Source organism: Typopeltis vanoorti, chromosome 6, assembly GCF_054136105.1.
Source record: "Typopeltis vanoorti isolate ZY-2024b chromosome 6, IOZ_Tvanoo_1.0, whole genome shotgun sequence".
In the NCBI taxonomy this organism is placed as follows: Eukaryota; Metazoa; Arthropoda; class Arachnida; order Uropygi; family Thelyphonidae; genus Typopeltis; species Typopeltis vanoorti.
This window is the reverse complement of record NC_143554.1, coordinates 122,366,872-122,376,048: the sequence shown is the minus strand read 5'-3', so window position 1 is coordinate 122,376,048 and position 9,177 is coordinate 122,366,872. Positions and strand designations below refer to the sequence as shown.

At 35.1% G+C, this 9,177-nt stretch overlaps 1 protein-coding gene across 1 annotated transcript in view; it reads left to right on the top strand.

Annotated features, from left to right (window-relative positions):
• Window positions 1-1,378: 1,378 nt before the first annotated feature.
• LOC150105884 (AP-2 complex subunit alpha-like) overlaps window positions 1,379-9,177 on the top strand; it is a 383,042-nt gene continuing 375,243 nt past the window's right edge. The window contains exon 1 of the mRNA XM_090393652.1: window positions 1,379-1,509. The gene's annotated coding sequence lies outside the window, so the exon portion shown is untranslated. The remainder of the gene's footprint in view (window positions 1,510-9,177) is intronic.

Sequence of the window (9,177 nt, the reverse complement as noted above, 5' to 3'; positions counted from 1 at the left end):
AGCTGACTTTTTTTTATTGTTTCTTCTGTCGGGGGGAGGGGTCTTTGCTGGCTTTCTTCAAGAATGAAGGTATTAGGAATGTGGTCATGACATGTATATCTTGGTATTGTTCGAAGGCATGTTGTTCCAAACCTATTGATGATATTAACTTCTTCTTGAGTAATGATTTCTGTGTCAAGGCACCATATAGAAATAATGGTTTTGTACAGAATAATTTTATTTGTGGTGATGAGATTGTATTTCCAGATATTACTTAGACTTTTATGGAATTGAAGAGCTTTGCGTTTTCTTTTCACTATGTGAGTTCGATTATTGATGTCGGAACCAAGGTACTGAAAACCATCTACTATTATGATGTGTTACCTGTTGAGTTGAAGAACAGAGATGCTTTAAGATAATCTGTTTTAATTAATCAACTATATATATAATAAAAATAAATAAATCTGTTTATAGAAATAGAAATATTATAAATCCATAATTTTTGTAGCCAAATAATTGAATTTGATATTTAAGTTTCGAAATTGATTAGAGATTTTATAAGATTAACCTTCAGCATCACCTGACGTTGTATTACTTCGAAGACACGAACACTGTCTTGTAGCCCGTATATTTGCCTTTTATTATTGTTTTTGTTTAAAGTATAATTGTCCTGTCAGTTGTTTCGAACTGGTTGTGCTCATTAGAGACTAGGCAGAAACCTTAAGAGGGAAGGAAACTCCTGTTTAAATACTGTAGCGGTTCCATGTCAGAAAATTATGTAATACCACTTCGTGAAATTGGGTTGCTAGAGGTTTCTCTCTTTTTGACGAGAGCCTGTATTTCTAAACAGCTGTCAGGCCAGTTAAATCCTTAATGGAAAAAAATAAATAAATAAAACACCCTCTCCCTTCAAAAAAGAGGCGAATATAAGAACTCCTGGGAGAGTGGAGTTCTTATATTCGGCTCTTTTTTGAAGGCAATTCCATTGCCGAAGCCGTTCTCATAAGCCCCATTCAGTTGAAAATAATTTTCAACTGAATGATTTAGCTATGAAACAATGATGGATTTATAATATCCTCTAATTCTATTACTTTACCGCTAAACTAAAGCCTTTTAGACGAAATCATGATTTCTTAATTAAGTTATTTGTTATAAATGTCAATTAAATATGTAGAACACTGAATGGAGCAGTTCAGCCTGCTCAAGAAGGGTAGCAATTCTTTCTCCTTATTTATTCATAAGAGTGTGCACAAATCCTTATTTTCAAAAATGTGAACTTCGCTGATTGTTGCATCAACGAGCACCGAGCGACAGGTGCTATGAGATCAGACAGAATTTAAGTTTGCGGAGTTAGGAACTGTTCTGTTGGTGGGTGTGAACTTTGTGTCGTTTACTATCGCTCATATCAAGGTGTAGATATAGAAAGGCAGACATGTTTATGATTTTGATATCTAGTCCGTGGAATATTTAGGTAGGGTTACATTGTACGTCATCTGAAACAAATAGATCGACGTATTAGGAAACGGAACTGTGAGTAGTTTATTACATATAAAGCATGTTAATTATTGTAACAAGTCCATATTGGTCGATACGCGTACGACATTCAAAATGAGAACTCGCAGAAGTTAGGGTTAGGAACCGGCAAATTTATTTTCTCCTTCCACGCCTTTCCGCTAGATGAAGAAATTTAAATGACATAATAGATAAAAGTCGATAAAAGAGTAGCTGGATGAATTTTTGCAAATGAAGAATCCCAGATAGATTAATATCAAGTAATTATATCTGGCTGTTTATAAAATGCGATTGAAAAATTAATAAAATAATCTTGCGGGTAGATATGTTATTGCATACGTAAAATTATCTTATGATATGGAATATTTGAAAACAAATAATTCGTTGCCTAGACATCAGTAAGACCTAAGACACGTTGAGAATTCCAGGCTCTCTTTGGAGCGTGAAATTGCTATTTGTATGGAATACATTCCACAAACAGCGGAGCCGTAGTTCTGAGGATCGAATCTGTATATCAAAATGATCGCGTTATCTGATTTTTAACCTGAGCGAGACGCAAGTAATTAAAAAAAAAAAAGTTATATCTTTTTTTTTAATATCAAGATTTTTATTTTATGTTTAAAGATACATTTAGGAGATGTAGCATTTTTTGTTTATAGAAAACTGTCGCTTTCAAAAGAACACAATGTCACATTGTAAATAGTACATGCACGTACATATTGTATTTGTAATTCACACTGTACAATATTACAATCTAAAAAAGAACACACACAGTCGAATGTTTTTTTTAATTGATAAATATAAAGTGGAGGGTGATACTCTCTTCATTTTTCAGTTAATTTTTTATTGTATATATACAGGGTGTTCGGGATAAATTTGACATATTTATAATTAATTATATTTTTCCGTAAGTTACATGTATTAACACACACTTCTCTTCATTTAAAAGTTTGGACCCTTCTTCATTCATATACAAGATGTCAGAAAGGATGGATAGCTGGAACCCACCTGAATCATGGAAGAGAATAACTTGTATCATGATGATTCGTGCCCGCCATCAAAATAAGGATATTACGACTGCTGTCCAATGCTCCCTGAATACAGTAAAAACAATCAGGCATGAACTAGAGACTTGCAATGGTGACTACGAGGATGTAGCAAGAAGAAAGATCCCTAGCAGACGATCTGATTGCGTTCGTACAGCAGAATTCCTCGCAAATCTGCAGGAACAGGTGTTGAAGAACCCTGGCATTGGAATTCGGGCTTTGTTCGTGGAGTTGCTAACTGTAGTCAAGCCCTGGATAACAAGGGTAGCCAATGGTAGGCCGTATGTATGGCAGCAGGATTCGGCCCCTTGCCACACCTCTGGGAAAAGTCAAAAATGGTTGTCTGAAAATTTCTACGACTTCACCAGTCCAAATGTTTGGCCTCCAAACTCCCCAGACCTTAACCCCATGGATTATTTTGTATGGGGCGCAGTTGAAAAAGACACCAATCGCACTTCCAGTAATACAAAAGCCCAGTTAATGGATAAAATTAAAACAGTTTTTGCGGCCCTTCCCAGGGAGACTGTAGCATCAGCTTGTTCGAGGTTCCGAAGCATAATTGAAGCTGTGATCGATGCTAATGGTGGTTATTTTGAGTAAATCTTGTTGATAGTATTGTAATTAACTCTGCCTGTAATGTTTTTTTGTCAATTCATTAAATTTAATAGATACAAAGAAGATTTTCTTTTTCCTTACGAAACTGTCAAATTTATCCCGAACACCCTGTATATATGTGTGTGTGTGTGTGTGTGTGGTGTGTGTGCATATATATATATATATATATATATATATATATTTTTTTTTTTGTATATTTGTGTATATATATAAACTAGTTGTGTGTGTGTGTGTGTATATATATATATTCACACACAACACACAATGTGTATATATATATATATATATATATATATATATATATATATATATATATATACACACACACACACACACACACACAACACACAATGTATATATATATATACATTGTGTTTTGTGTGTGTGTGTATATATATATATATATATATATACACACACACAACTAGTTTCATTGTTGGCTTACCAACGAAACTATTTGTGTCCTTATTAAACTTTTATCTTGGTGGTTTAAGTTGTTAAATGATTGAACATATATGATTAACTGTGGAGAAACCTTTCTTAAATCTTGCTTACTTTTTTGCTGCTATTTTCATAGTGTTTTTTTGTTTATTCTATTTAGTATGGTTCTTGTGAATATTAATAGAGGTGGGACAGGAGATGTATTTTCTTTTTCTCCTTTTATATGGATGAGGATGGTTTTAGATGATTTCCATTCCTAGGGTGTGTTCTACCTTATAAAGATTATATTCTCCTGCCTTGCTATCTTCTATTCTTATTTCATCTGTCCCTGGCCCTATCTACCTCTTCTGATGGTATTTCTGGTGCTTCTTTATACTCAATTAACTTGACCGGATTGATATTTTGCGTGAATAGATCTTACTGTACTATTTCTGGAGGATATTTCCATTTCGCTTCTGTTTTCTTGATATTCTGTTCATCTAATAGAGCTGGTATTATTTTTTGTTTAATCTTTAATTCCATTTCTATCTTTTTAGGCTTCTTTTGTTTTTTCTGCTGCCACTTGTAGTTTATTTATTCTAAATTTGGTGTAATCTTTGTATCTCTTTATTCTCAGTAACTTGCTAATCATTATATATATTCTAAATCAGTGTGGCCTTTTAACTCTTCTTTTACATAGCAGTTCAAGAGTTTCTTTGCTGAGATGCTTAGTGATTCTTTTCTGTTGCAAATTCTCCCTGTGTTTTACATTGCTTTATTTGTTGGTTGAATTTGGCCAGGTCTTTATCTGTACTTCTTCCAAGCTCCAATCAGTCACTTGCTATAAATTCAAGATGCCAAGAGATTATATTCTATTCTTGGTTTAATCCTTTATCCAAGTGTAAGCAAACACAAGTTTGCACCTGAAGTATTTTCAGGACAGGGCAACTCGTATATAGAGGCTAATGACTTCACATCACTTGCCTTAGCATCCTATAATGCAAAGCAGATATCCTTACAGACATGTATAATGCTATGCATTATGGGAAGATCACTACCCATACCTGTTTTGACCTTTATTGAAATCTCATCAATGGAGCCAGACCCTGAAGTGATACAAAGGTTGAAGTAATGTAGAGGTCATATTTCCATATACAAGTAGTCAAAAGGTGTCACACCTTATTATTAAAATACTCTGGTGACACCTTTGAACTACTCATATATGGAAAATTGGCTTCTGTATTACTTAAACCTTGGTATCACTTATGGGTTAGGCTTCCACATGAGACCTCAATAAAGGTCGAAACCAGTCTGAGTAGTGACCCTTCCATAATGCATAGCATTATACATATCCATAAGGATAGGTGCTTTACATTATGGGATACTAAGGCAAGTGATGTGAAGTTATTAGCCTCTATATATGTGTTGCCTTATCCCAAAAATACTTGAGGTGGAAACTTTGTTTGCTTCCACTTGGATAAAGGATTAATCCAAGAATATAATTTCTTGGCATCTTTAATTTATAGTAGAACCAAGTGGAAAAACTTCCACCACTCTGCTTACTAATTACCAAACTGCTTCCTGTCAGTATGTTTTGGTTGTTTATGGTTTGATATTTTGCTTTGAACTCATTCACAGTTATGGCACTCACAACATACTCTGGCAACCTATTCCACTCATTCACTACTCTCCAAGCAAAAAAACCTAGTTCTAACACCCTTGCCAACTACATTTTTACTCAATTTCCATGAATGCCTCTCCCCCCTAGTTCTCCCACTACCAGACCTATTCTAAAAAGTTTCCTCTGAATTAATCTTGTAAAAACTCCCTCAGTAATTTGTATGTCTCACTTATTTCACCTCTTTTATGCATATCAACCAGTTTCTGAACAGGTTGAAGATTTGTGGATAAATTTTCAACCTGTTCTTGTAAGCTTCATTTCATAGACCTACTACCATCTTGGTCACTTGTTTCTGGATCCTCTCCACCTCTTCCTCATTACCAAGAAACTCTGGCACCCAGGTTGAATATTGGAGGTGCTTAGGATATTGCTACTTAATTGGCTCATATATTATGAGAATGTGCAACATTCTCATAATATAGGAGACATTCTCATTGCATCAATGATATTTAATTTAAACCTCAGCACTTGGAAGGTACTAATGGAGTGAAAATAGGGCAAAACAGAAGTAGCAAATTAAAGACCAATTATTATCTCAGGAGTGGTGGTTAAGGTATTAGAGAAATTGGTAAAAGCCAGAATTCAAGACTGGGTGGATAAGAATATGATACTCTACAAAGGGCAACATAGTTTTGGGAAGGATAGGGCTTCTTGCCTTAGTAATTTGCTTACTTGTTATAATAAAGTGACAGTGGAGGTGGATAAAGGAACTGGCTACTCAGTGATACTGCTGGACTTTACAAAGGCATTCGATAGGATTCCACTTCAAACTCTGCACAAATTGGAGCAAATGGGGATGGATATGAATCTAGGAATTTTGATTAGAGGGTGGCTGATGGACAGATATCAAAGAGTGATTTATTGGAGGAGTTGAATTCAGAAGGTAGGTTGCTAGTGGTGTAGCACGGGCTCAGTAGATGGTACTCTGTTGTTTAATTTGTGCATCAGTAATATAGAAAATGATTTGATGGGAAATATTCAGTTCTTTGCTGATGATGCAAAATTAGGAAGAGCGATAGTAGGTGAAGGTGATGTAGAGATCCTGCAGATGACTTAAAGAGACTGGCAATATAGGCAAAGGTAAATGGCTGCCAGTTTAATGTGGCCAAGTGTAAGGTGATCGGGAAGAAGAGATTACAAGCTGTGTACTATATCAATGGAACTGAACTGCAGGAAACTGAGCCCAGGGACTTGGGGATGATTTGGACAGGGAATTGAATTTTAGAGAGCATATTGCAAAGGTAGCCAAAACAGTATATCAGATTACAATCGTCACCTTCAATGTGATGAAAAATGTAGTCTTGCCTTTACTCTCACATAGGGGAACCTCATTTCACAATTTCTTAACCTCAGTAATACATAAATAGACTAGCATAAATACATCAATCAGTAGATTTCCCTTCCTCTAAGAAACTAAGCATTATTTTCCACTCAGGTTTGCTAGTTTTCATCCACCCAGATGCTTACTCTATACAAAACCTAAGTCTGCCTCTTTTTAAGTTTGCATGTTTGGGGTGATGCACTTAAACTAAGAATTCTCAGTGCTGTCCCATTGACTCATATGAAATTTGACTCATACAATCCCTTCACTCTCGCTTCAACCTCTGTCTGCTATTTCAGCTATGTGTCTTGTCTATAGGTAGTACTATAATGGTCACTGCTTGAATGAACTGGCAGCCATAATTTCTCTGTTTTTTGTTGGGCCTGTTAAAACAAGAGCAGCTGCTTAGATGTTACAAAGTAGCTCAGTTGCTCTGTAACAGCCATCTTTGTGAAGTGTTTCCCAACAACTATGATTTCCAACTCTTCAAAAAATGGCAATAGGCTTCTTCTTTCTCAGTCCTCTCCTACACTCCACACATGGCACCGAAGTGTTTCAGGTTCTTCTACCTGTGGTGTATGGATGGGATAAGTATATATATAAAAAAATAGTTTGCATTACAAAGATAAGATTGAGTTCTTTACTACCATACCTTTTGAGAGAATTAAATAGCATAATAATTAGAGCAAAGGCATTGCAGAATCTTTAGGCTCTATGCTAAAGTTTTACAGTTTACATTTTTGTCCACAAACAAATGACCTACCTGTCAGATGTAAGGAATAATCTTCTAGGTGATTTTTCATAATGATCATCATCATGTCATTCACAAAATTCATGTTCATAGATGAATGCCATCATTCTGAGAACATGAACTGCTAATTGTTATTTGAGATTCATATATACAAACTAGGTAATACTTCAAGATTTGAGAGATTCTAATAAATTATCAAAAGGTTCATTTATGGTCAAAATTTTTTTGAATAAAGCCAGTATTGATTACTATAGGATAGTCAGTCATGTAGTTTTATGGGGGAAAAAATGTAATAGCTTTTAAAGATAATTGAATAATAAAACATTTATTTGTAAATGTGAGGATTAATAACCTAACCATCACTTAAGAGCAGTGTCTCAGTAGCAGATCTGCTGTTTAGTATTCTCTGCTTTTATTATTAAAGTAAGCTTCCACAAAACTGTGCTGAATTTCATTTTTGTTATTCTTGATACTTTTCATAGTGGTAGAGTTTACAAGGCATTTTATGTTATTGTTATATGGGAACTTGTATAGAGTCCGAAGACTTATTGGAGGAGGCCTACACTAGTCATTATTCACACAAACTCGCAATATCTCTCCTTAAATTCTGCACTGACAAAACAATCATGATTGCATTTGGCATCCTTTTTTTACTTATTCGCTACTCTTCAAGCAAACATTTCTAGTCTCCATGCTCTTGCTGATCATACCTCTTTCATAACTTCCAGTGATGCCTTATTTTCTCCTGATCTGTGATGTTATAGAGCATTTTTTGTCATCTACTTTATAGAATCCTTAAGTAGCTTAGGTTTCTGTCATATATTCTCTTCTGCCTCTCAACTAAACTTTTAACTACTAATAGGGAGCACTCCACAGACAGTCATCATTTTGGTGAGTTCCCTCTTAATCCACTCCACCACTTCCACATCCCCAAGAAATCCAGATGACTACATCTGTGCATAGTATTCTAGGACTGTATCCAGGCCTTGTAAAGAGGAATAATAACTCGTTTTTCTTTCTCTGTTTGTTGTTCTTCAGCATCCAAGTGATTCTTTTTTGCTCATGTTTGTAGTATGCTTTGTGAGCTTCAAATTCCTGTCTACCATCAGTTTGACATCCTTAGCTTCATCTGTTTCCTGTAGCCTACCATATAATCTTTTGATCTTACAGAATAACAACTAATGGTGCAGGATTCTATTCTTGATCCCTTTACTGTTTCATTTATTTGTTAAGGATATTTTATGTGGAATGACAGGAAATTTGGTTGTTTGCTAATAATGCAGATTTGGAATGAGTTATAAGGAGTGATGCTGATGTGAACTCTTTTCAGGAATATTTGAGTAGATTTTAGTTTGAATTTGGATGAATGGATGGAGTTGTAATATTAATGTTGCTAAGTGCAGGGTGTTAAACTTTGGAACTGTTCATCAGGAGGTGGATGAGATTTAGGATTCTTGGGGTAATGGTTGACAGTATGCAACCATTACCCCAATTATGCACTCTGACAAGTAGCAATAAGAAGGTGGTGTCACAGTATAAGGTGTTGGTCAGACCATGTGGATTGTTTTTCCAAATTTGGTTACTTAGTTGCCATTTGTGATGTGTATATGGAGAGCGTGCCAGAGATGAGTGACTAAGACAGTATGAGATTCTGGAAAGTTAATTATTGGAAGCAATTGAGAAAATGTTGGATTGCTGAGTTTATTTTTGTTCAGTTTATTATTGCTGAGTTGGATTGCTTAGAAAAAAGATGATAAAAATGTTTAAATTGGAGAGTGAGGATTTGAAGGGCAGAGAATGAAAGCCTATCCCTGGAAGTTTTGTAAAGGTGTAGTGAAACAGGGAGTCAGGA